The sequence below is a fragment of the Notamacropus eugenii genome, chromosome 1 (genome assembly GCF_028372415.1).
Source record: "Notamacropus eugenii isolate mMacEug1 chromosome 1, mMacEug1.pri_v2, whole genome shotgun sequence".
NCBI lineage: Eukaryota > Metazoa > Chordata > Mammalia > Diprotodontia > Macropodidae > Notamacropus > Notamacropus eugenii.
The window spans coordinates 679,074,297-679,101,371 of record NC_092872.1 but is presented as its reverse complement, the minus strand read 5'-3'; the positions used below and the strand labels follow the sequence as shown (position 1 = coordinate 679,101,371).

General features: G+C 39.1%; 1 long non-coding RNA gene across 1 annotated transcript; it reads left to right on the top strand.

The window, feature by feature from the left end:
* The first annotated feature begins 4,193 nt into the window (after positions 1-4,193).
* On the top strand, positions 4,194-26,026 carry LOC140521140 (uncharacterized). Its single transcript, XR_011972811.1, has 3 exons — positions 4,194-6,007; positions 13,998-14,047; positions 17,297-26,026. It is a non-coding gene; the product is annotated as an uncharacterized lncRNA (long non-coding RNA).
* Positions 26,027-27,075: the final 1,049 nt, after the last annotated feature.

Genomic DNA, 27,075 nt, shown 5'->3' with positions numbered 1-27,075 from the left:
TAACACTATAAAATAGCTATTATAGATATAGTATTATATTTATTTTATACGTGAAAAAACTGAGACTCAGACAGGTTAACTGATTTACTTAGCTTTCATCTTCTAAATGTTGTGTACATTACAGGAATTCAAGATTTTCTTAGTACAAGAGAAACACATTGACCATGTTGCTTCATCTATACTTTATGTTCTATATTTCAAGGTCCCTTTAAGTTTTGACATCTTATATTCTATTCTAAGATTCTTTGTAGCTCTGACACTCTAGCTCTGATATTCAACGCTTTATAATTTAAGGTCCTTTCCAGCACTGTGCTCTATGTCACTGTTTCAGAAACATTTTGAGTGTAAAGACTCCTTCCTAATGTCAAAAAATGTCTTAGATATGATATGATTAGATATGATAAGAGTTGTAATTGCTGTTATACATTGTTTGAAGAAATTTTAAAAAGCTACTATGAATTTAGTCATCATGTTTAGTTTCTGTTTTATTTATCACAATTGCATCTATGTATTTGAAAAATAGTAATCAGACATTCTATTTAGAGTGGGAATACTTGCCTATTTATGAATCTCTTATGAAAACTTTGTGGCCTCACAGGAGTCTGCTGGTTCATAGACTAGGAATCATTGCTTTATGTTATATGTAGGTCCAATATTCTATATTCTTTATTCTAAGGTTCTTTCCAGATCTAACATTTTGTAATTCTTCTTCCTAGGGTTTTTCTCTGCTAATCATTTGCCATAATTACTCATCTCCTCTTTGATCCTAGCTATGGTTTTATCCATAGGGACCCTTTCAGTAACTGGTTCCTGTCCTCTTTCCTATCCTAGATTACAGGGTCATACTACCCAGGTCCAGGACTCTCTACTCCATCTCACCTCCTTTCTCATGTTTCTTGGAATTTGGTTTTATCCTTCTGGTAGAATTGCAGAAATCTGTATATCTAATTTTCATCTAGGACAAAAAAGCTTTGTATATTTTTTTCTTTATACATTAAATAATTTTTTCACAAACTTGAAAGCCCACGTTTATGACTTGATTATCAAACTTAGAGGTGACAGAATGAGAATGGATAAACTAACACAATGGATAAACAAAATATTTCAAAAGGCTTGATTTAATAAAGACCAACTGAAAAAGTACAAGACAGAGGAGATATAGTTAGATAATAGTTCATATGAAAAAGACTTGGGGATTTTAGTGGACTTGTTCAGTTGTCAATTGTGTCAGACTTCATGACCCCATTTAGGTTTTTTTGGCAAAGATACAGAAAGGGTTTGTCATTTCCTTCTCAAGTTCTTTCTATAGATAAGGAAAGTGAGACAAACAGGGTTGAGGGACTTGCCCAGAATCACACAGCTAGTAAGTGTCTGAGGTCGTATTTGACCTCAGATCTTTCTCATTCCAGGCCTGGCACTCTATCCTAGCTGGACTAAGCTACCAAAGTCAATTTCTATTTATATAAGTGAAAGAGGAATTAGAATTGCTTTTCTTGGTCCCAGAATATCAAACTGAGATTACAGTCAAAAACATCTAGTTCCATCTTAACTGCATTAAGAGACAATGAGGTTTTAGTTGTGATGTCTTCTGTCCTGGACAGATCACACATGGAATAGTTTTGTCTTTAGTTCTATGAATTATATTGGAATGGAGGATGAAAAATTGTAGTGTTGCTAGTGGAGAGTGTTTAGGATGGTGAGAACCTTCCCCACATACACACAAACCCCAGCATTTACATAATGCTTTAATATTTGTAAAGCACTTTGTATGTGTTATCTCATTTAATCCTCACAAACACTCTGTGAAGTAGGTGCTGTTATTATCTCCATGCTGAGGGTCACATAGCTAGTAGGTGTCTGAGACAGTATTTGAATTTAGGTCTTACTTCCATCTCCTGCTGAGCCTACCTGATCTCCAGCTTTCAGAAGGAAGAGGAGAGGAGAAACATTTCATCTGTTCCTGCACCTTTTATTTTGTGCTATGCCTGCATCTGCCTGATATCCGACGTCCTCTGAGAATAGGAAAGGTATCTACTCTTTTTCTGTATCATGACCTCTAGTCCCTTGACCCTTTGGTTCTCTTCAAGGCTTTCACTCCTACGCTTGTTATTCTCTCCTTCTCCTCTTACCATCATGACCCCTTGGTGAACCAATTCAGCTCTACATTGTCCTTTTGTCTTGATATTCTGATTGTGCCTTCCCAAGCCTCAGTCTTTTAAAATATTTTATTAATACTAATTAATATATTTGTAACTAGTCAACGATTCTGAGCCCCATCCAAACCTCATTCCCTATTCTCCACTCTTTCATTTCTTATTCTAATCCCCCCTCAATTCTCCCACCCCAAAGTCCTAACCAAATGCTACACATGTCTTCTATTTCTTCTCCTGTGCCTTCTGAATGCCTGCTCCATATGTGACAAGTCTGCCTTCATCAAAAATCTTTTCTTCTCCCATTCCTTCTGTCTTTTGGCAGTCACTAAGACTTATCTTCCCTCTGATGACACAGTCTACCTGGCCACCTTTTCCAGCACTGGCTGTATTTATCTTCACTTATTCCCCTCAGCTCACTGTTCAAGACAGGGGATTGAAATATTCTTTGCTCCCCATTGCCACTTCCAGGTTCTCTCCTCACCTCCATCACTCAGGAACTTCTCTTTTGAAATTTCAGACAATCCACATTTTCCACCCAGTTAAATTCTTGCTAATTGTTGTCTACAGATTTCCAGGACACTCCCCTTTTTTCCTTAACAAGTTCGGTACCTGACTCACAGTCTTTCTCTCCTCCCCAACTCTTGCTTTCATACTAGGAGACTTCAACATACATATTCATATTCTCTCAAACACTGTCATTGCCCTCAACATACTCACTTCCTATGACTTATTCCTCCACCTTACCTTAGTCACACAGAAAGATCTTGCCATTAATCACAAAAATGCCATGACTGTGTTCAGGAAGTCTCAAATTCTCTTACCTGATCACAAGCTTTTGGCTTTCCACTTTTTCCTCTGGTTTCTTGTACTAAACCCTACTCTTTTGACCTTGACCCTTTGGTTCTCCCCCAGATTCTCACTCCTGTAGTAGCCATTTTCTCCTCTTCCTTTTACCATCTTGACTCCTTGGTGAACCAATTCATCTCTATACTGACTGTCCTCTTGTCTTAAGTCTCTGACTCCCTACCCATAGTGCTGATTGTCCCACCCACCCACCCAAGCCTGTCTTTTTAAAAATAATACTTTTTTTTTCCCAACTACATGTAAAAACAATTTTTTAACATTCATTAAAAAAATTTTTGAGTTTCAAATTCTTTTCTTCCTTCCCTCCTTTTTTCTCCTCCCTGAGACAGAAAGCAATTTGATGTAGGTTATACATGTGCAGTCCTGCAAAGCATATTTTCATATTAGTCATGTCATAAAAGAAAACACAGACCAAAAAAAAAAAAAGAACCCACAAAAACTAAAGAAAGTGAAAAATAGTATGCTTTGATCTTCATTCAGATTCCACCAGTTCCTTCTCTGGAAGTGAATGGCATTTTTCATCATGAGTCCTTTAGAATTGTCTTGGATCATTGTACGGCTGAGAATAGCGAAGTCATTCACAGCTGATCAGCACATTGCTATTACTGTGAACAATATTCTCTTGGTTCTTTTCACTTCACTTTGCATCAGTGTATTAAGTCTTCCTAGGTTTTTCTGAAATTATCCTGCAGTCTCAGTCTTGGATTACTCCCATCATCTGATGCCTTTTGTCCCATTCTCCAAATACTGTGCTTTTATCCTTCCTCAAACCTGACTCTTCTCCTTCACCTTCTCAGCTGAAAATATAGTGTCATATTTTACTGAACATATTGAGGCCATTCATTGAGTTCCTTTTTCTTCCTTCCTCCTCATCTTAGATCACTCAGATGCCGCCTTCTCCCTCACCTTAGTCTCACATGGTGAGGTGGCTCTACTCCTTGTCAGGCAAACCCCTCTACCTACACAAATAATCTCATTCTGTCTTGTTTCTTCCAACAGATTTGCCATTCTGTTATTCCCACTCTCCCACTTATCTTCAGTTTCTCCCTGTCTACTGACTCCTTTCCTATTGCCTACAAACATGATTATGTCTTTTCATCTTCAACTAATTCTCACTTCATCCTTCCATCTCCAATAACTATAGTCCTATATTTCTTCTGGCCTCTGTGGCTAAACTTCTTGAGAAGGTCATCTGTAATAGATGCTTCCAATTCCTTTCCTCTCATTCTGTTTCTAACTTTCTGGGCTATAGGATGTGTTCAAGGAACACTAGTGTGAGGGCTGCTGAGCTCCTTTTAGGGCTGCTTTCCACCTTTGGTGTTGACCTGATTCACCTTTCATCTGTGTTTCCAAGAAACTGTAGCATGTGCAGTGGCCAACCCATTTGGCAGATAGGTTAAACCAGGTTGAGGGCAACTGGGGGGTCTCAAGCCCTTTGGTGAGTTATGCCTTAAACATGCAGAGACTTCCCCTGGAATGGCAAGATGAAAACAATTTGTTCCAACAGCCATGAAGGCAGCTAAAACAGGTGCTATGGAGCACATGATGTTTTCAGCAGTGTTTTTAGACACCTTCAATGAGGATAAAAATGGCATCAAGGTCAGTTACCACACTAATGGTATATTATTTAACTTAAAAAGCCTACCAGCCAAGACTGAAGTGGAGGGAAAACTGGTGTGTGATTTTTCTTTTTTGTTTGCTGATGATTGTATACTCAATGTAAACTCTGAGATTGAGATACAGCTGAGTATGGATTTATTCTCTGCTGCTTATGCTAATCTTGCCCTAACGATGAACACCAAGAAAACAGGTTCTGTACCAGCCAGCACCACACCATCTATACATGGAACCAGTGGTTATAGCAAATAGAGAAATTTTGAATAATGTGGATAAGCTCACTTACCTTTACAGTATACTTACCAGGGATGTACACATAGATAATGAGGTTGACACCTACATTACCAGAGCTAGCTCATTATTTAAGAGTCTCTGAAGGAAAGTGAGAGAGAAGAGGTATTAGACTACCTACCAAACTGAAGATCTACAGAGCTGTTGTACTGACCTCCTTGTTGTATGCCTGAAAAACTTGGACAGTCTACCAGTTCTATGCCAGGAAACTGAATTACTTCCATTTGAATTGTTTTAAAAAGATTCTGTAGATCACCTGGTGAGATAAGTTACTAGACAATGAGGAAATTTCTTGTACTAAACTGCTAAGCATTCAAACTGTACTGCAGAGAGTACAATTCTGATGGGCTGATCAGATTGTTTAAATACCAAAAATAAATTTGCCTAAAAGACTATTTTACAGAGAACTCACACAAGGCAAGTACTCACATGAAGGTCAGAAAAAAGTGACATAAGGATCTCAAGGTCTCTCTGAAGAACTTTGGAACTGATTGTGTGACATGGGAGACACTGGAAAAGGACCAGCCAGCATATTGTGCCTGCATCAAGGAAGGCACTGTGCTCTACGAGCAAAGCAGAATTGCAGTAGCTCAAAAGAAACACAAGATGCAGAAATTTAGAGACATCTCTATAACCATGACTATGACACTTGTATGACCCAAGCAATAATACATACTATTTGTGCTTGACCTGCCTTCTGATTGCCTACTGATGAGTCAGCCTGCCATGAGTTTTTTCTCACTCTAGTCTATCCTCCATTCAATTACCACAGTGATTTTCCGAGAGTATTTATGTCACTTCCTATGCTCAGTAAACTTTAGTGTCTCCTGTCACCTCCAGGATCAAATACAAAATCTTTTGTTTGGCAATAGAAATCCTTCATAATCTCCCCTTCTCCCCCATGCTTTATAATCTCCTTACATCTTATTCCCCAATCCCTTCAATCTTGGGATACTGACCTTCTTACTATTCTACAAACAAGACATTTCATCTTTTGACTCCAGGCATTTTCTTTGGCTGTCCTTCATGCCTGGGATGCTCTTCTTCTGCATCTCTGCCTGCTGGTTTCCTTCAAATGCCAGGTAAAATCCCACCTTCTACATGAAACCTTTTGTAATTCCTGTTAATTTTAATGCCTTTTTCTCTGTTAATTATTTCCTACTTATCCTGTATATTGTTTGTTTGTGCACATTTGTTTGCTTGTTGTCTTCTCCCTTAGATCAAGAGCTCCTTAAAGGTAGAGATTGTCTTTTGCCTTTTTTTGTATCCCCAATAGTTAGCATAGTGCCTGGCACATAGTAAATATTTAATAAATGCTTATTGACTGATTTACTCCAAGTCTAACACTATCCATTGAATCTACAAGCTGTCCTGAGAAGACTAAAAACTATGCCATAAAGATATAAATGGAAGGAATTTGAAATATTTAGCTTGAAAAAGACTGCAGAGTGATGGTCTGAATATAAATTCAATCAATCGACTGATAGTCATTTATTGATGTTCCTATGTTCCAGGTACTATGCTAGGCTTTTGGGACGTAAAATCCAATATAAAAACAATGTTTAATCTCAAAAAGCTTATATCCTCCCATATAAATATTACATACATGCTTATATACAGAGGAGAAGACATGCATATAGAAGTATATGCCAATTAAACCACAAAGTAATTTAGGGAGGGGGGGTACTAGCTGTTGGGTGAACTGGAAAAGGCTTTGTATAGAAGGTGGAGCTTGAGTTGTATTTTGTTTGTTTGTTTGTTTTTTAATTTTTTTTTAATTTAACTTTTAACATTCATTTTCACAAAATTTTGGGTTCCAAATTTTCTCCCCTTTTGTCCCCTCCCCTCACCCCAAAACACCGAGCATTCTAATTGCCCCTATCACCAATCTGCTCTCTCTTCTATCATCCCTCTCTGCCCTTGTCTCCATCTTCTCTTTTGTCCTGTAGGGCCAAATAACTTTCTATACCCCTTTACCTGTATTTCTTATTTCCTAGTAGCAAGAACATTACTCGACAGTTGTTTCTAAAACTTTGAGTTCCAACTTCTCTTCCTCCTTCCCTCCCCACCCCTTCCCTTTGGAAGGCAAGCAATTCAATGTAGGTCATATCTGTGTAGTTTTGCAAATGACTTCCATAATAGTCATGTTGTATAAGACTAACTATATTTCCCTCCATCCTATCCTGTCCCCCATTACTTCTATTCTCTCTTTTGATCCTGTCCCTCCCCATGAGTGTTGACCTCAAATAGCTCTCTCCTCCCCATGCCCTCCCTTCCATCATCCCCCCCCACCCTGCTTATCCCCTTATCCCCCACTTTCCTGTATTGTAAGATAGGTTTTCATACCAAAATGAGTGTGCATTTTATTCCTTCCTTTAGTGGAATGTGATGAGAGTAAACTTCATGTTTTTCTCTCACCTCCGCTCTTTATCCCTCACTAATAAGTCTTTTGCTTGCCTCTTTTATAAGAGATAATTTGCCCCATTCCATTTCTCCCTTTCTCCTCCCAATATATTTCTCTCTCACTGCTTGATTTCATTTTTTTAAGATATGATCCCATCCTCTTCAATTCACTCTGTGCACTCTGTCTCTATGTGTACGTGCATGTGTGTGTGCATGTGTGTGTGTGTAATCCCACCCAGTACCCAGATACTGAAAAGTTTCAAGAGTTACAAATATTGTCTTTCCATGTAGGAATGTAAACAGTTCAACTTTTGTAAGTCCCTTATGACTCCTCTTTGCTGTTTACCTTTTCATGGTTGTCTTCATTCTTGTGTTTGGAAGTCAAATTTTCTTTTCAGCTCTGGTCTTTTCATCAAGAATGCTTGAAAGTCCTCTATTTCATTGAAAGACCATTTTTTCCTCTGAAGTATTACACTCAGTTTTGCTGGGTAGGTGATTCTTGGTTTTAGTCCTAGTTCCTTTGATTTCTGGAATATCCTATTCCATGCCTGTCGATCCCTTAATGTAGAAGCTGCTAGATCTTGTGTTATCCTGATTGTATTTCCACAATACTTGAATTGTTTCTTTCTAGCTGCTTGCAATATTTTCTCCTTGACCTGGGAGTTCTGGAATTTGGCCACAATGTTCCTAGGAGTTTCTCTTTTTGGATCTCTTTCAGGTGGTGATCTGTGGATTCCTTGAATACTTATTTTGCCCTCTGGTTCTAGAATCTCAGGGCAGTTTTCCTTGATAATTTCATGAAAGATGATGTCTAGGCTCTTTTTTTGATCCTGGCTTTCAGGTAGGCCCATAATTTTTAAATTGTCTCTCCTGGATCTATTTTCCAGGTCAGTTGTTTTTCCAATGAGATATTTTACATTATCTTCCATTTTTTCATTCTTTGGGTTTTGTTTTGTGATTTCTCATAAAGTCATTGACCTCCATCTGTTCCATTCTAATTTTGAAAGAACTATTTTCTTCAGTGAGCTTTTGAACCTCCTTTTCCATTTGGCTAATTCTGCTTTTGAAAGCATTCTTCTCCTCATTGGCTTCTTGAACCTCTTTTGCCAATTGAGTTAGCCTATTTTTCAAGGTGTTATTTTCTTCAGCATTTGTTTGGGTCTCTTTAGCAGGGTGTTTACTTGTTTTTCATGCTTTACTTGCATGTCTCTCATTTCTCTTCCCAGTTTTTCCTCCACCTCTCTAACTTGATTTTCAAAATCCTTTTTGAGCTCTTCCATGGCCTGAGCCCATTGAGTGGGCTGGGATATAGAAGCCTTGACTTCTGTGTCTTTGCCTGATGGTAAGCATTGTTCTTCCTCATCAGAAAGGAAGGGAGGAAATACCTGTTCACCAAGAGAGTAACCTTCTATAGTCTTATTTTTTTTCCCTTTTCTGGGCATTTTCTCAGCCAGTGACTTGACTTCTGAATATTCTCTTCACACCCACTTCTCCTCCAGATCCGTCCAGCCTGTGCTTGGGGTCTGAATGCTGCTTCCCAGCCTCAGGGCGTTTGGCAGGGGCGGGGCTGCTATTCAGTGTGAGATTAAGTTCAGGTGCTCAGGTGGGGGCAGGGCCGCTTCATGGGCTCAGTTCTCTTAGGGGGTTTATGCAGAGACCTTCAACAATGGGTCAGGGCTCCTGCCTGCTTGGGGAGCCCCTGTCTGCTTCTGCCTCCACTGCTGCCTCCTGAGGGGGCCTGAGTTATGGGGGCACCCCACTCCCCTCTTGGCAAGCCGAGAAGACCCTCTCACCAACCTTGGGGGCCCGTGGGTGGAGGGACCTGCGTGGGCGCTGGAGATCCCGTCCCTGAAGCCTGCTTGGATCTTCTCCTCTCGGTGCTGCCAGGCCAAGGCAGGGCTGGCCTTGGCTCCGGGTCAGGGCGAGACAGACCTTTCGTTGGTTTTTCAGGGCTCTCTGAAACAGAAATCTCCTCTGCTCTGTTGTTCTATGGTTTCTGCTGCTCCAGAATTTGTTGGGAGTTCTTTTTTTACAGATATTTGTTGGGCTGTGGGTTTGGAGCTAGCATATATGTGTCTTTCTACTTCGCCATCTTGGCTCCGCCCCCTTGAGTTGTATTTTGAAGGCAGAGAGTGATTCTGTGAGGTGGAATTTAGGGGCAAGGTATTCCAGATATGGCAGAAGGCCAGCACAAAGGCACTGAGATAGGAGATGGAGTTCTGTGTGTGAGGAATGTAGTTTAGATGGGTTGGAGGGTACAGGATTATTATTCAGGTATTCAAATATTATACAGTTTTCTAGGATATGAAAAAGGGATTATAATCATTCCCCATGGCTAAAGGGCTGAGCAAGGAATAAAGAAAGGGGAGATATTACAGAGAGGCAGATTTTGGTTCCATGAAAGGAAAAATTTCCTAACAGTTGTCCAAAAGTAGGATTGGTTGCCTTAATATAGTAATGGCTTCACTATCCCTGAAGGTTTACAAGTGGAGCCTTTATGACTTCTTGTCAGAGGTGATGCCTCTACTCAAGTATAGGTTAGATTAAATGAATTCTGTAGTCTGCACCCAGTCTGAGATTCCGATTTTGGGAATTCTATTTGAAATGAAAGAGGAACTTGGAATCTAGATAGCCTCATTCCCCTCATCACTCATATGTTTCAGAACAAGGGTCTGACTTGTCAGATTTTCATTTTGCTTCTACCAAAGCTGAGCCTCCATTTGAACATTAATCTTCTATTTCAAATAGACTTTTTCACCCATCATGTCTCGAAGTGTTGCATGTCTAGAAGTAGACCCTTTGAAGGATTTCATATCAGTAGGAGAAGCACAAAGTTGCTGGTGTTGAAAGAGGTTGACTTTGGTTAACTTCAGGGCCAGGCCTGAGCCAAAATAAACACATGGCTCAGGTTTTAGAGTTCACATACTTTTCTGTCTGCATCTGCTGCAGCAGCCTAAAGAGCTAAGCTCTTACCATTTATCTTATTAGTAATAATAATTTATGAATATTATACTATTAATATTTATAATTATAGACTATATATTTATTTTTACATATTCATTCATAATTATTCGTGGAATCAATAGATGAATGGTTAACCCCAGTGTTGGACTGGTACCCCAGAGAGAAGAAAAGCACCTCTAGTAAGGTCCTAAAGTAAGTTTCTTTAAACCTCTATGAATCACTTATGGATGAGAGGTATCATAGAACTGAAAGGACATCTCAGAAGTCATTGACTCTAACTTTTTCATTTTACTTAGATGTATAAGGAAACAGGGTCACAGTGTGAAATGATTTACCTGGGATTATCCAGCTAATAATTGTCTGAGGTGAGACTGGACCCAGGTCTTCCTGACCCCAAATCTTATATCACTTTGCCTCTCAATCAAGGCCTTTCTGGAGGTAGAGCACCCTGGTAAGAACAGGGATCTTCTGAACTATCTAACTTCAAATGCAACAATAGATCCATGTTCCATTGCCTCCTTATGGTTGGTACTGAAGTGACTTTGGGTTCTCAAAGGACTCAGAGGGACTCAAGGTGCTCACTCATCCCAGCTCTGTAGCCAGATCTGAAGGATCCATGTACCAATGAGGTTCCATGCTGTGGGGTTCCCTGACTTCTCAATAGGGTAATTAGGTTCCCCAGTGCTTCATTCCAGCCTCACTTTGGATTCCTGAGTAACAAATTCACCTTTGGTTCCAGTCTAGGGATCCTGTCCCAAATCCGAAACAGGGAAGTAAAAGAGGTACCCTATATAAACACAGGCCAGGCACATGTCCTTTTACTCTCACACAAAAAAAAGGATAACCATAGAAATAGAGATGACTGGAACTTAATTTAGCAACCTTACTTATCCCTACTAGTTCAGTCAGCTGGGAAGGCAATATTTATGTCTTAGGAGATCTCACAAAACCCTCTGCAAAGGAAAGAAGACATAGGGTAGAGGTAGCCCCATCTCAGGTACGGTATGTGCTTGGGGTCAAGTGGTAAAGTAAGGAAACAAACACTTATTATGCACCTATGTGCCATGCACTGTGTTAAGTGCTTTAGAAATATCTCATTTGATCCTTGCAACAATTTGGGAGGCAAGTTCTGTTATTATTCTCATTTTGCAGTTGAGAAAACTGAGGCAAACAGATGTTAAGTGACTTGCCCAAGGTAGTAAGTGGCTGAGTCCAAATTTAAACTTGAGTCTTCCTGACTCCAGACCTGGCACTGTATCTTCCTAACTGCCTCTATTTTTGCCATTAGCAGATAAGGCTCCTGTCTTACCCCAACTTACTCTCCCACATGAAGCTCTGAATAGTCCTTGTGCTTATGTAAGGAAGACTGACACAGGGACAGAGTACTTCTGACAGGGTCTCACCATGTGGGAGAGACTGTAGAGCTGGCTTCTGGAAAAGCCATGAAGATTTGTAATAGAAATGCTGGAAGAGATGGGGGAGCTCACATAAGCATGCTCTAGATGCTTCTGATCAGCTAACCACATTGTGAATGTATAGGAGGCGTGCAAAAAACACTGGGACTAGAGCCTGGGCTGCTCTGTTCAGCTGCTAGATCTGGGTGATTCCCTTTGACTACTTTTGTGAGGGCATCTAGTGAGAGACAGTGCCATAAGGGGTGAGGCCTTGGGCCTTATTCCTTTTTCTTCCCTCCCAACCCCCAGCCATGTGTGTATATGAAAACAAACCTTGGTTCATTGCCTGCCTTGGAATTTGTTCATTTCTGTTTTAGGTGAGTAAGATGAATCTAGAGGCTCCAACCTTGTGAGGAGAGGTCAGGAGAGTGAACCTCTAAGAATCCTGGAATCAGAGACGATGCTGGGTTTTGCAGCCAGCTAAGCATCAATAACTTGAAGATCAAGGTGTGACTTTTGGGTCAGGCCAGGGGTAGCTGAGACACTTTACTCATCTAGCAACAATCTTGCTTCTGGATGCACAAGGACCAAGGCGATATAGAAACAGCTAAATTTAATCTACTCCCTAGAGGCCATGGTAGATTAGGGGAAAATGTGCTCCTGAGTGGTTGAGGGGGGAATAGTTGAACCTTTGTTATTGCTATATCTTTGAACAGATGTTCCTTTGTAAGAGTCAATTGATGTTAAGTGGTCAATGGAACTAGGGCAGTGCCTACTCACTGGCACCCAACACAGCCAATAGGGGCTCGAGCTGATGGAAGTAGAGCAAAGGCACCCCAGATCTCTCAGGTGGGTACTCCCTGTAACCCTGAAGGAAATTGTGGCCCCAGTTCTAAGATAATGGGCCAGACTCTAGTCCTTTTTAAATTTTTTATTTAATTTTTTCCTTTTAGTTTCCAACATTCATTTCCACAAGATTTTGAGTTCCAAATTTTCTCCCCATCTCTCCTCTCCCCCCACCCCAAGACACCATGCATTCTGATTACCCCTGCCCCCAATCTGCCCTCCCTTCTATCATACCCCTCCCTTCCCTTATCCCTATCTTCTCTCTTTTCTTGTAGAGCAAGATAGATTTCTATACTTCATTACCTGTATTTCTTATTTCCCAGTTGCATGTAAAAATAAAATTTAACATTCGTTTTTAAAACTTTGAGTTCCAACTTCTTTCCCTTCCTCCTGTCCCACCCATCCCCACTGAGAAGGCTAGCAATTCAATGAAGCTCATGCATGTGTAGTTATGCCTCTAGCCTAGTCCTTTTATTAAGGGGATTTGTTCTGTGAAATTTGGATTCGATCAAAGGGCTTTGCTTGAGGACCCAGAGGGCCACATGTAGTCTCGAGGCCACAGGTTCTGCACCCCTGGCCCAAAGCATACTCATTACCTGTGGGGAGTCATGTAGGATAAATTTGTGCTCTCTCACACCTGCATACTGAGTGAGTGGGGACAGCGACTGAGGCACTAGAGTAAAGGACTTGCTGGTTTGACATGGGGTAGTATCTCAGTCAAGTAGGAGTAAAAGCTCCACTGGCTATCTAGGACCTGCCAGAATTTATACTTCACATGCATTACCTTTGAGAATCCAAGGTCATCTCTGTGACATGATAAATCACTTCAGGAGGACTTAAGTAAAGGACAAAAATAATAATACTATATAGATCAGGATAATAGGTTGGGCTGTCAGAGAAGTATAAACAGAAGTCTTCCTCAAAGTTCAAGAAGGAAACTTATTTTTGACCTGTGGGCCAAATTCTCCAGGTGTTAGTTAACACCCTGCCCATATTATTTTGTATTTATTTCAGAAATGTTTGTATTTACATATCTAGGTTCATGTTGCTATTGTTCATTTTTGAGGAGGACCAATGACATCATGGTGTCTTCACTTGCACGTGGAATGGATTTAAGTAGACAAAGTTGCACAAAGTTGTCCACTCCCAAGCATGTCCATGTTGTATTCACCCAATAGTATGTAAGCTCAAAGGGGGAAGGACTCTTTCATTTCTGTCTGTGTCTCCAGTGAAATAAGCACGACTGGTGTCTAGAAGATGCTTAATAAATGTTTGTTGATTGATTGTATTTCACCTTAACTGTCACCCAGCTACTCCTCCCTGCCTATGCTGTTCTTGTACAATTTTTTTGGAGGGCAGGGAGGGACTGTGGTTTGGAGATCTAATGGATTTAGCCCATTGATCTAATGTATTGAGAGACTGTACTTGTGAGACTGATTTTTTTTCTTTTTGAGTTTCCCCACAGGTAAAATGGGGATAATGACAGTCGAACCAGTTATCCTACTCAGTTACGAGGTAAGCACTTTTCTAAGCATAAAGCTCTACAGAAATGTGAGCTTTTGCTATTAAAGAAACAGATGCCATTCGCTTGGAAGCCAGGTGCTGAGACAGCTTCTCATTATCCCAATGATATTTCCTCTCTATTCCACTGGAATTTATGTAGAAGGACATAGTTTGGGAACCTCCATACCAAGGCTACATTGTTGGGAGAGTCCAGACCCTTCCAGATAGGCATTTCAACTAGTTAATGCAAAGTCAGCAGCTTGCAATCAGCAGTGTTTTTAAATTGCAACACCCAAGCCCCTTTTGTAGACTTTGCGGTGAAAAGCTCATTCTTGGAAATGCTGCTGGTTTTCCCCAACTGTTTACATCTCCTTGGTGTCAGCAGTACACAGCCTAGCAATAACAATAAGACAATACCAATAAAGCAGCAGAGAAACCCTTTTTTTGTATTATTGTTCTGTCATAAAAGCTCAAGTATTTAAATATCAAATGTTCCCTTTGTTTGAAATTGGAGTCCATGATCATAGAGTCCAATTTTTGCACAAGAATTATTGAATAAAATTTTACTCCTCCCCCAAATAACTGTTGGATTTAACAAGACACTTTACAAATGAATCATATGAAAAGTATATGTGGCTCGTATAGATTATATGTATTCACATGGGTTTTTCTAGGTGTAGCTTGCAGGGAAGCATGAGTAGATATTACTGTAGTCTCCTCTTCCCTTCTTCATGGAAGATGTTGAGTCCTACCAGGAATGGAGTAAGAGATTGGGGCCATGAAACTAGCCCATTCTGGTCTCCTCAGAGCAAGATACTGGACTAGGATAATATCTATATGCCCCACTAAATATTGTTACTCTAGGGTAAATAATTTTTAGGTTCAAGCTACTCTCCTAGTTACTAACCCTTGTAAGGGAAAGAGTTCTCCAAGCTATATCTGAAGACTTGTCTCACTTCCCATCAAATACCAGTTACAAAAAGAACATCACATATAGCGAGGAGCAAATAAACCCAGCTATCTAAGCAAAGAAGTCTATGTAGATTAGAATCTACCAGACAATATTGAGAATGAGCTCTCCCACTGAGAGTAAGACATCTCAGCTCAACCAAGACAGAGAGGAACTAATCTCATGAGAAAATTCCCTAAGTATCCAGTGTAGCAAAATGGGAATAGGGGCATGCTTAAGGTGCTGGCTTCTCTACAGATTGGCTTCTTCCTGGAGTCTTTCTCTCCCTCCAGGAATCTCTCCCTGAAGAAAACCTACATGTGTCTTCTCTCATAGTCAGAGGTGAGAATACCAGGCTCACTTCTGTCCCAAAGTCTCCATAAGTCAATGCCTTATGCAGGCATGGAACATTGAGGAATCATGCTCTCCACCAATAAGGAAAGTCTAATGCAAAGGCCTGGCTTGAGCCCTGGGTTAGGCATAGAATTATAGAACGTTACTTTTGACTTGCCTCAACTCCTGCCAGCATTTTTCTCCCAAAAGTCGTTAACAAAGCAATTCTAGAAATGTTCATGAAGCTCTTCCAGAAACCTCAGTTCTAAAACACTGGTAGCTGGTGGATTCTAGGGTTGTATTTCTATAGTGTAAGAAGGAATTGGCTACTGAGTCCAGGCCTTATGAACATGCATAGAGAGTCCTATCAGTTCAATTTTCCTTGTAGAAAAGGCCAGGAGATTGTTTCCAGGAGAGTCATGATGACACAGTGGGAGTATGTTGGTCAGAATTGGAACATGTGTTGATGATTTGTAACTAGTCCTGGCCTTCTAACTGTGTGGTACATAGGAATCTCTTTGACAGGCTCTGGCTATGTTGCCAGACTTGGGGGTGTAATTAAAAAAAGCATAAGATGACCAGATTCAGCCCTTCTCTTCATATGACTTATTCTGGTGAGAGAAAAGAAATAATGCTGTAAAGGAAAAGGCCTTGGGTTCTCCTCATCCAAGGCCTACATGTAGCCTAATTCACTGGTTCACGCCCTTCCACCCTAAGAGTGCTAGAGAAGTAGGTTTTGTTTTGAATCTCTAAAAATAATTGATCCCATCAAACCATCAGTATTGTGACAGATGGACATCATTCCAGTGCAATATTGTCTCAGAAAACAGACAAAAGAGTACCCAGCCAGGGTCCTTCTCTTGCTCCCCTAAAGGCAGAAACTGAAATATCCTTTGAGGGGAGTGGGCAAGATTCTAAAAATATCTACCCATGCTTCTTGTGAGCTCATAACCCATATAGACATAGAGCACATATATCTACACAGTAGTTTTTTTTTTAAAAAGCATATTAAATTTAACAAAGTAGTAACAAATTGTCCTATTTATGTCCTCTTCAAAAATTCTTTGTTTTCCTTTTGTGTATATTTTATTGATATTCTTTTTGTTGCTGTTTCATCTCTCACTGTCCACTAAGTCACTCCTCGTCAGACGTTCCATGATATTTACCATTATGTTTCCTGGATTTTCTTACATAAGTAAACTTTCTTAATGTGCAATGCTTTCCCATCTACCCCTTTACCTACTTCTTTTGAATAAAGCTTACCCATTTAGAGAGGTAGGGACACATTTCAATTGTGGGTTTCATCCTTCCAAATCTTACTGATACCTATGAGGTCAAAATTAGCTGCTTGCATTAGGATCTTAAGTTCCTTTTGCTTGTTGGGTCTGGACATTTGAGCCATGGATTTTACTCGAGGCTCCTTTCATGGATTTTATGTTCTGTGCATTTATGAGCATCTCAATTGTTTTTCATCTTCTGTCACTGAAGCTACTCGTAAGTGGTATCTAGCTGGGATACACACAGGCAGTTTTCTCCCTCTCTCATTATTTTTAGTTTGAAGTGCTTTTGATAAGACTTGTAAACTAGCAAATCTGTTCCATTCTTTCCAGCCTTTGTTAGATATACTCTGTCCCTCACCAGGAGTTTTTCATCCCTATATTTTAAGCTAACGTACAGAAATTCAAATCCCGCCCTCTCAGCTACCACCTTCTTAGCCAGCAGTTCCCAAATCCATTTTAATCTTCTGAATCCTTTTCCTTAAATGGGCAGCAGTGAAGAAAACAAAAATTATGGTCCTTGGGGGTCTTCAGATTTCCCTTAAGTTGTAATAATCTCTAGCAATGCTTTGTAGGTTGCTTCTGGCAATATTATTTTGCCTTCAGAAAGTGGCTAGGAGTTATATGTTTTTGCTTCTTGGGAGGTTTTCTTTTATGTCTTGGAAATGTACCCTGGAAGATAAGCCTCTTTGCTGTTATCAGGTTGACGTATGACTGTCTCAGGATCCCTGCACAAGGAATCACCAACCAAGACTACTCTTCCTTTTTACTTTGAATGCAAAATATACGCTTGCCAAAAAGACTATTTTATGGAGAACTCACATGGGGCAGGCAATCACTTGGTGGTCAGAAGAAGCAATACAAGGACACTCTCAAGGTCTCTCTCAAGAACTTTGGATTTGACTGTGCCACATTGGAGACACTGGCACAGGACCGCTCAGCATATTTGTGCCCACATCAGAAAGGGTGCTGTGCTCTATGAGCAAAGCAGAATTGAGACTGCATAAAGTAAACATAGGATGCACAAATTTGGAGTATCCACCCCAAAAATTCATATGGACTATCTGAGCCTAACCTGTGGTAGAGCATTCTGAGCTCTGACTGGACACACTGGACACACTGGACATACTGAAACTTCACTTTATCATGGTGATGTCATTTTGGTTCTCTTCGAAAATGAAGGACAACAATCAACCACTTAGTGATCTTTGACCTGATAGCTTCTATGTCTCTGCTTTATCATTCTTTGGTGGACAAAGTCCCCAGATTATCTAGTTTCTTTCTCTTCAGGAAGAACCTCAAATCTATTTTCATTTTAGCTCTAAATATACAGCTGTCCTTTTCTAGGAATATGGCCCTATGAGAAAGAAGAGAAAGCACACCATGGAACACATTTGAGGAAAGGGTAGATAACCTGTTATGATAGAACACCTGAGAGAACACCTGAGTCCTAAAGAAAGATGCTAACCTGGTGTCAGAAAACTTGAGTATCTAAGAAAGATGCTATCTTGGAAAGAAGGGGAATATAGTCAAGAGAGTAATGATCTTGTAGGCAGAAGAATCTAAGTTTGAATCTGCCTTTGACACTTAGGTGTATGACCATTGTCAAGTCACTTAACCTTGGGGTATCAGTTTCTTCATCAATAAAATGGAGATAAATAATACCTTCACTGTCTATTTTATAGGCTTGTTATAAGAACAGAAATAAGATAGTATGTGTAAAGAAACAACAAGATGTCATCAATTATTATTTTTTCCTGAGATCACACTTGATTTGTGGAAAAAATAGGTCTAGAATTCTGATCTTCTAACTCCTAGGTCTGAAGATATTTGCAGTTTCCTATCCTGCTTTTCACCCTTTAAACGAGCAAAGGGAAGACACCCCAAAATCTACCTTCTTCCACTTCTGTAGAATTCAATTCATGTTTTTTTGGAGATAAAATAACATTGATTTTGTCATTGGTCAGTGTTTTTTTATGTTACTACTTCATAAACCAAAGAAAAATGATTTTAAAGTATTTATGGTGCAGGACAGAAGTTCTCTGTCACTAGAGACATTTAAACAGAACCTAGGCAGCTAGACATCTACATATTGGGATTTTGTAGAGAAGAGTCATGTTTCAAGTTTGAGTTAGACTAGGTAACCTTTGAGTTTTCTTCTAAATCTGAGATTGTGTTTCTACCATAGCACACTTCTTGGTTATCCTCAGACTCAATATTTTAGGTCATCACTAATTCACAATCATGGCTCTGTGCCTCCACCCTCTTAATGCTAGAACATACTAGATGGCACATGAATTCAGAGCAAAAAGGCATTTAATGAAATAGAGTATCAAGGCAAATAGCAAAAAGTTGAATGATGCTAAGAAATTCTCTGCACCCAGACCAAATGATTGCCACCTCTCATGTAGTGTACTTGGTAAACCTCCCATATTAATCTTTTTTGCTTCCTCAACTCAGTAAGAACAGGTTAATTGGATCACTCATGACACTGATATTGAGGATTAGAGACAAAAGCTTATCTTCAAAATCCCTTCTCTTTCAATTTCAGTACAGTAGCATAGAAAATGCTATTGATCAGATGAATCTTGCCACAGTTCTTGCAGTCATTATCTGAATCCAGATGGGATGTTTGCATTTCAGGATATCATCATCCATGTGCTGTCCATGTTTCTCTCCATAACTATGCCTTCTCATCACTGCCATCTCTGTATATCACATTAGTTTCTTTCGAAAGACCCTTGGAATAGAGTTTTTTGTTTTGTTTTTTGACACTCCATGTTCACAAACATCATCACTCAATTCAAGTGTACAACAAGCAATGTCTCTATGTGGCAGCTTTCTGGGAAATGTAATCTAGAAAATTTCTCCCAATGTCATAGTTCTCTTGATCCCTGGGATTGTGGGTTGCTTTTTTTTTTTGTTTTTGTTGGTTTTTTTTTTAGCACTTAGTAAGCACTTAAACACTGGAGAAGGAAGTGGCAAACCACTCTGGTACCTTAGCCAAGAAAACCCCATGGACAATATTGATGTGCTATGGTCCATGGGGTAATGAAGAGTCAGAAACGAATGAATGACTGAACAACCACAAAGAAGTTAACAGAAACCTCTGTGTTAATGTGTGGATACTGGACTCAGAAAACACCTGGCTTCATATCCCATCTAACACTTAGCAGGTGTCATTCTATCTCTCAATCTTCACTCAGTTTTACTGATTTCATTTGTGTAGGTGCTGCCACCATTAATGTGCATCAAAAAACCTTTATGACATAGGAGATAACCAGAGCATGCTGCTCCAACTGAAAAATGTGTTCCCCCAGCAGCCAACCTGCTAATAAACTTCTCTACAGCAAACTAAAGTGGTTCCTTGCTGGGAGATACATAGTTCATCCCTGGGCCTGAACTTGAAGCCTTCCTATCTGAGCAGGACCTGTCAGAGCTTGTTGTCTCCCTGTCCCATCCTTTAAGAGCTTAGTTTGAACTCTAAGCCATGATAAAGCATTGGAAGTGGATTTGGAGGGAGAATAACCCTGATAAAAATGTCAAAATGATGTTCTTACAATATTCTGTTTTCTTACCTATCAATAACTTTAAAGAGATATAATGCAAAGAGTAATGGAATAGAAACTTAAAGATCTCATTGTATGACCCTCTGCAAATCACAGTTTTATAAGAGAATGAGGTCTGGAAGAGCTATTTATTTCCTCTCATACCTACTTTTTTCATGATTTCCCTTAAGATTCTAGACTTTTTCCCTTTCCAAATGAATTTTATCACTTTAACTAGTTCTATAAAGGAAGTGCTTTGTAGTACAATTGGTTGTGTACCATCTTTGAGTTAATTTAGCCTAGCTGTCCTTTAAAATCCCAAGGCAGCCTTCTTCAAGAAATGTTCCTTCACCTTCCTCATCAGTTCCTTAGCTTTCCTCCTCAGAGGCCATGGGAGGTTATAGTAGCTTTCCCAGATTAGCAGAACCTGCCAGAGCTTGTGTTGCCTTGGCATAGTCTTTGAGAGACCAGGGAGAACATTGAGTTAGGATTAGACTTTGGAGTAGTGGAGGAAGATTCTGATAACATATTAAAATAGTTTTCTCTTAGCCTTTTGTTTTCTTTCCTGTCAATAACCTTCAAGAAGCAGTATGACATCTTCATAAAAGAGATAACATCTAAACTGGGTCTTGAAGGAAGGGAGGGATAATGGGTTATAGTTTAAGATAAATCTGGATGACTAGGTTGAAACCAAATTGTAGAGCACGTAAATGCAGAATGACTTTGGATAAATACCTTCCATTTTTTGAATTTCAATTTTTTTATCTGTAAAATGAAGAGATTAGATTAAATAGTCTCCAATGTTCCTTTCAACTCCAAATCACATGACACTCTGACCTGTGTACTGTCATAACTTTAAAAAGAGCCTCAATAGTTAAATTTCCTCATTTGCAGAAACATATCTGATTATAGACATTTCATTCATCATATATATGAGTGCTCTCAACTGAAGGGGAAATTTTTCCCAGCTGAAAATGGTCTTTTCAAAGGCATACAAAGGATACATTTGTTTGAGTAGCTGTGGGGCAGAACCAGCTGCCATAATTTATTTGACGTTCCATTCACAGTTCCCTAAGTGAGCTGGATTTTCCCAGACTTTTACCATCATTAACAATGGGATTTGATTTTTGAGAATGGTATAAACGTCTTCAAAAGAAATCCTTTCTGTTAACAAAAATATTCTGCAGTTATAGAGCACATAATTTGAAGCCAAGAAGCAAGGACCTTAGTGGTCATTAAAAACAACTTTCTCATAGAGAAGAAACAGAGGTCTGGGGTTGAATGACTTGTCTCAGAAAACTAATAAAAGAGCAGAGCTATAATTTGAACCCAAGTACTTGGGCTCCCAATATATGTCCTTTCCACTACCTTTTGGAAGAGACATGAGAACAAATTACTTCCTAGGGCGAGACAGGGGATATAGTCTTGACTCTGCCACTTGTAGCATGAGGTTGGACAAGTATCATTGATTCTTTGGCTGTAGTTCCCCAAAGCAAAGGCCTATGAGGAGGTGGTGCTATGGAGTGGAAAGAATTCTACACTAGCAGTGAAGAGATCTGGTTTGAATTCTGGCTAAAAACCTGCTAGATATATGACCACAGGCAAGTCACATCCCTTCTCTAGTCCTTAGACACTTAACCAACAAAATGAGGGTATAGGATCCAATATTCTTTAAAGTACCTTCCAGTTCTAATATTTTATATTCTCTCTTCTAAGGTGCCTACCAATTCAGACCTGCTGTGGTCCATTCTAAGGTCCCTCACCACTCTACCATTCTGAGCCTATGAATCTCTGATTTTTAGGGTGATGGGAAAATCATCTGCTTGAATTTTCTTCTTTTTCACTTGTTTGGGGGGGGGGGGGTTGGTATAGGAGAATAATGAAAATGAGTGATTCTGGATGGAACATGGACAGAGCATCTAAAGCTCTCCAATTGGCTAAGTCCAGATGGAGAATATTGCAAATTGGTGGTGGTAGCCAGAGGATATCTAACCTGGGCTGAAGACTGCACAACCATTGCCTCCATCATTCAGAACAGTATGCCTCTCTTAATGCAACTCAGGATTGCATTATTTTTTTTCTTTCATGACTTACGACTAACTCTGTTTAACTTGTGGTCTACTAAGATTCCTGGGTCTTTTTCACATGTTGTAACTATAACTCTCTTACTCTGTGTTCTGAATCCTTTTACAACTTGCTGTGGGCTCTGTAGGAAACTGAGGTTGTTATAGATTGAATCAGGAGCCAATGAGAAACAGTAAGGAAAGATCAGCCAGTTTGATCCTTCATCATGAGATCCAGCATGAGGTGAGCTGAGGAAAAAGGCTCAGGGAATGATTTGTGTCATGATGCTTAGATGCTGTGGGTCAGAAACTCAGTGCTTGTCTTTATTTCTTCTGAGCATTCTTGTGGTCTTTTGTGCTTCTTAAAAGTGAATAGTCTGAATTAATCTCTTTAAGTATTGACTGATTTGATCTCCTTGCTGTCCCAGAGATTCTCAAAAGTCTTTTCCAGAACCACAATTTGCTTAGTTTTTCTTTTCTTTTCTTTTTCTTTTAATCAGGTTTTCTTATACTCCAACTCTCACAGCCATACATTGCTATCCATAGCTTTGACTATACAAATATTTGTTGGCAAGGTGATGTCTCTGCCTTTTAGTATGCCTTCCAGATTTGTCATAGCTTTCCTTTCAAGGAGCAAGTTATCTTTTAATGTCATGGCTTTAGTCACCATCTGTAGTGATCTTTGAGCCCAAGAATATAAAATCTGTCACTGCTTCTATTTCTTCTCCTTCTATTTGCCAGAAGTTATGGGACCAGTTACAAAGATCTTAGTTTTTTTTTAAAGTTTTAAGTAAAGCTTTAAGTTAAGCTTCAAGCCAGCTTTTACACTCTCCTCTTTCAGCCACATGAGAGGCTTCTTAATTCTTCACTTTCTGCCATCAGAGTGGTGTCATCTGCATACCTGAGATTGTTAGTATTTCTCCTGGCAACCTTAATTCCAGTTTTTAATTTATCCAGCTTGGCATTTCACATGATGTGCCCTTTATATAAGATAAATAAATGAGGTGACAATATATAGCCTTGTACTTTTCTTCAATCTTAAGCCAATCGGTGGTTCTATGTTCAGTTTTAACTGTTAATTCTTGGCCCACATACATGTTCTTCAGGAGACAAAGAAGATGATCTGCTACTCTCATCTGTGAGGACTTGCCACATTTTGTTGTGATCCACACAGTCAAAGGCTTTAGGATAGTCAGTGAAGCAAAAATTTTTCTGGAACTTCCTTTCTTTCTCAACAATCCATCAAATGTTAGCAATTTGTTTCTAGTTCTTCAGAAACCAACTGGTTCTTTTGCTAATTCTCAGTTCGCATATTGCTTAAGCCTAGCTTGTAGAATCTTAAGCATAACCTTGCTGGTATGTGAAATGAGCACAATTGTTCAGTAATTTGAATGTTCTTTGGCATTACTCTTCTTTAGAATTGGGACATAGACTGATCTTTTCCAAACCAGTGGCCACTGTTGAATTTTTCAAATGTGCTGGGATATTGAGAATAGCACTTTGACAGGATTATCTTTTAGGATTTTAAATAGCTCCGCTAGAATTCTATCACCTTCAGCCTTATTGTTAGCAATGCTTCCTAAGGCTCATTCGCCTTCATTCTCCAAGATGCCTGGCTCTAGATCAGTAACCACATCATTGTTGTCATCAGTGATGTTAAATATTTTTTCTTTAGTTTTTCTATAACTGCTTCTATGCTATAGCCCCTAGTTAGTAAGAATAAATAGTTAGAATAGTGATCTCTCAAAAGTTGCTTACTCCTTCATTTCCCTTCCTTGTTCCCTCTGAGCATTAGCACCCAAGAGGGGGTCTTCCTCAGCCCACCCCTGTTTCTCTTCTCCCCGTCCTCATTCTTCCTATGAGCAGCCTCAGAAATTTGCTCAAAGTACAGTTTTGGATGCTTGCCTTCTCCTACTTATGATTCTGACCTTGGCATCGCTTCCAACTCTGTGATTTCTATGATTATATGATTTTTCATCTTGAAATCCTTTAATATTAAGTGGTATCCCATGTGCTAGAGTAGGAGACTCGTAGAAAAGTTAGGCTAGGATTCAATTAAATTCAACAAACATTTATTAAGTGATTATTTGCATAGATTCCTTTGTTCTGCACTAGGGAAGATGAAACATTCAGATTAGACACAGGTTCTTCCTTCAAGGAGTTTGCAGCTTAGTAGAGAGATAAAACATAAGCATGCAGAATCATACTTGGCAAAGGTTAGATGAGGTTTTGCCCTGGGGTGCTAACCTCTGTGGGGGAAGGGAATGATTTGTCCTTGGGAGAGGGAGGGTGCTCTCCCTTTTTGTGGCAAGTGCCCTTCTTGGGCTTTACAGTCCAGTACCTACTTATACCACTGTGAAGCACCTGCCTACCCATCAGGATCACCGTGGCAATACCCTCTCAGAACATACCTTTCCCCCAACCCCAGTGGGAGTGAGGGTCTGTTCCCCTCCATTGAAGATATCCAGTAATATTTGGTAAGTTTAATTCCCAGTTCTCACCTGACACATAGCAAGTACTTAATAAGACTTATTGATTTAGCATGACATTTCTTTAGTTATGAAAGGGGTTTTGATTTTATGAAGTAACATAGTTAAATAAGTAAGGGCCAAACTGGTTTCTGCTTGGGAAATTCCTGGTGCGTTGGATATATTACAAATTCTTTGTTACCATCTCTGTCCAGAACCCTACTGTCCTCATGTATTATATCTTTCCAGAACCTAGTAGCCTCAATTGGAGGTGGTACATACAGGTAAAGAAGCTGTTCTAGGCAGTAAATGCCCTAAGAGGCCTTCATTTGTGATCATCTATAGGTGTTATGAATCTAAAGCCAACACTACTTCCCTAGACATCTCATTTCTCTTCTGGCTACACTCCTTTGATTCTTTGACTTCACCATGCCTCAGGAAGCTCATTAATGGGTAACTTCATCCACCTTATCACTACCTGCATTATCTCTGATTGGAGGGTGGGGCCATAAACACTAGATCTCCATTTAGGGACTGAGCTCAGCTCAGCTATCTCCTTATTTCTCTCCTGACTACACTACTTTGGGATTTCTTTAATTGACTTCTCCATCATGCCCCTGCATAGTATCTTCTCCTCTTTACCTCTTTTTTCAGTTTCCTTTAGTGTGTTATATTCCTCCATTAGGTTGTAAGCTCTTTGAAGGTAGGGACTGTCATTCTTTTTTTTGTATCTGTATCCCTAGTATTTAGCACAGTGGCTGACACATAGTAGGTGCATAATAAATGTTTATTGACTTTTATTGTGTATATCATTTTCTTCGCTCTGCTTATTTTACTTTGCATCAGGTCGTATAGATCTTTCCATCTTTCTCTGCATTCATTACATATATCATTTTTTAAAGCATAGTAATATTCCATTACATTCATATACCACAATTTGTTTATCCATTTCCCAATCAACGGGCATCTGCATTGTTTCCAATTCTTTGTGAGCACAGAAAGTGCAGCTATTAATATTTTGGCATATGTGGGAATGTTTTTCTACTCTATAATGTCCTTGAGGTATGAGCTCGGTAATAGAATCTCTGGTTCAAAAGATATGGACGTTTTAGTCACTTTATTTGCATAATTCCAAATAGCTTTCTGAAATAGTTGTACTATTTTATACTACCACCAACAATGTATTAACATGCCTGTCATCACATAGTCCCTCCAATATTACTGACATATTTTGTGACCTTGGCTAATTTGCAGGGTGTGAGGTGAAATCCCAGGATTGTTTTGGTTTACATTTGTCTTATTATTAGTGATTTAGATAGTTAGTTCATGTGCTTGTGAATTGTTTGACCACATATTTACTGGGGAATGGTTTTTAGTTGTATATATATGTATATATATATATATATATATATATATATGCATATAAATACACATACATATATACATATATGTATACATACATAATATGTATATATGCATAGGTAATGTGTATTTTAATTATTTCTATATCTTGAAAAACAAACCTTACCAGAGAAATTTTATAGAAAGAATTTTTTTCCTCATTTGACTGCTTCTCTTCTTATCCTAGGACTTAAGTATATTAATTTTGTCTGTACAGAAGCCTTTTGGTTTCAAATAATCAAAGTTATCTATTTTATCTTTTGTGGTTGGCCTCTATCTTTTGTTTGGTTAAGAATACATCTTGTATTCATATTTGTGAGAGGTCCACAGTCTATTTCTCTTCTCTCTTTATAGTGTAATCATTAATACTAAAGTAACATATCCATTTGGAATGTTTTGTAGAATGTGGTGTAAGGTGTTGGTCCAAGCCTAATTTCTGCCAGACTGCTTTCCAATTTCTCTAACAGTTTTTATCAGATAGAAATTTTTCCTAGGTTATCTTTGTCGTTAACTTTAATCAAACACTAGATTCTTGAGTTCCATTATTTCTGATTCTCCCTAGCCTAGTTTAATTGATCTGGTTTGTTTTTTTTTTAAATGCCAGAATGTGTTGATGATGGCTGCTTTATAATAAATTTGAGATCTGGAAGTACTATCACTCCTTCATCTCTATTTATTTTCATCATTTCCATGGATGTTCTAGATCTTTTTTTTTAGATGGATTTTGTTATAATTTTATCATAGTAGTCTATAAAATACTCCCCTTCATAATTTGATTGATATAGCATTAAAAGTGTAAATTAACTGGAAGTATTGGCATTTTTATTATATTAGAAGCCTATTTGTGAGCAATGAATAGTCTTCTAGCTATTTAAGCTATTTTTTACTTTATTAAGGAGTCCTTTGAAATCGAACCAATACAAGTCTTTTGTGTGCTTTAGTAGATGGATTCCCAGATATTTTGGTGTTATTTGCAATGGGATTTCCTTTTCTATAGATGC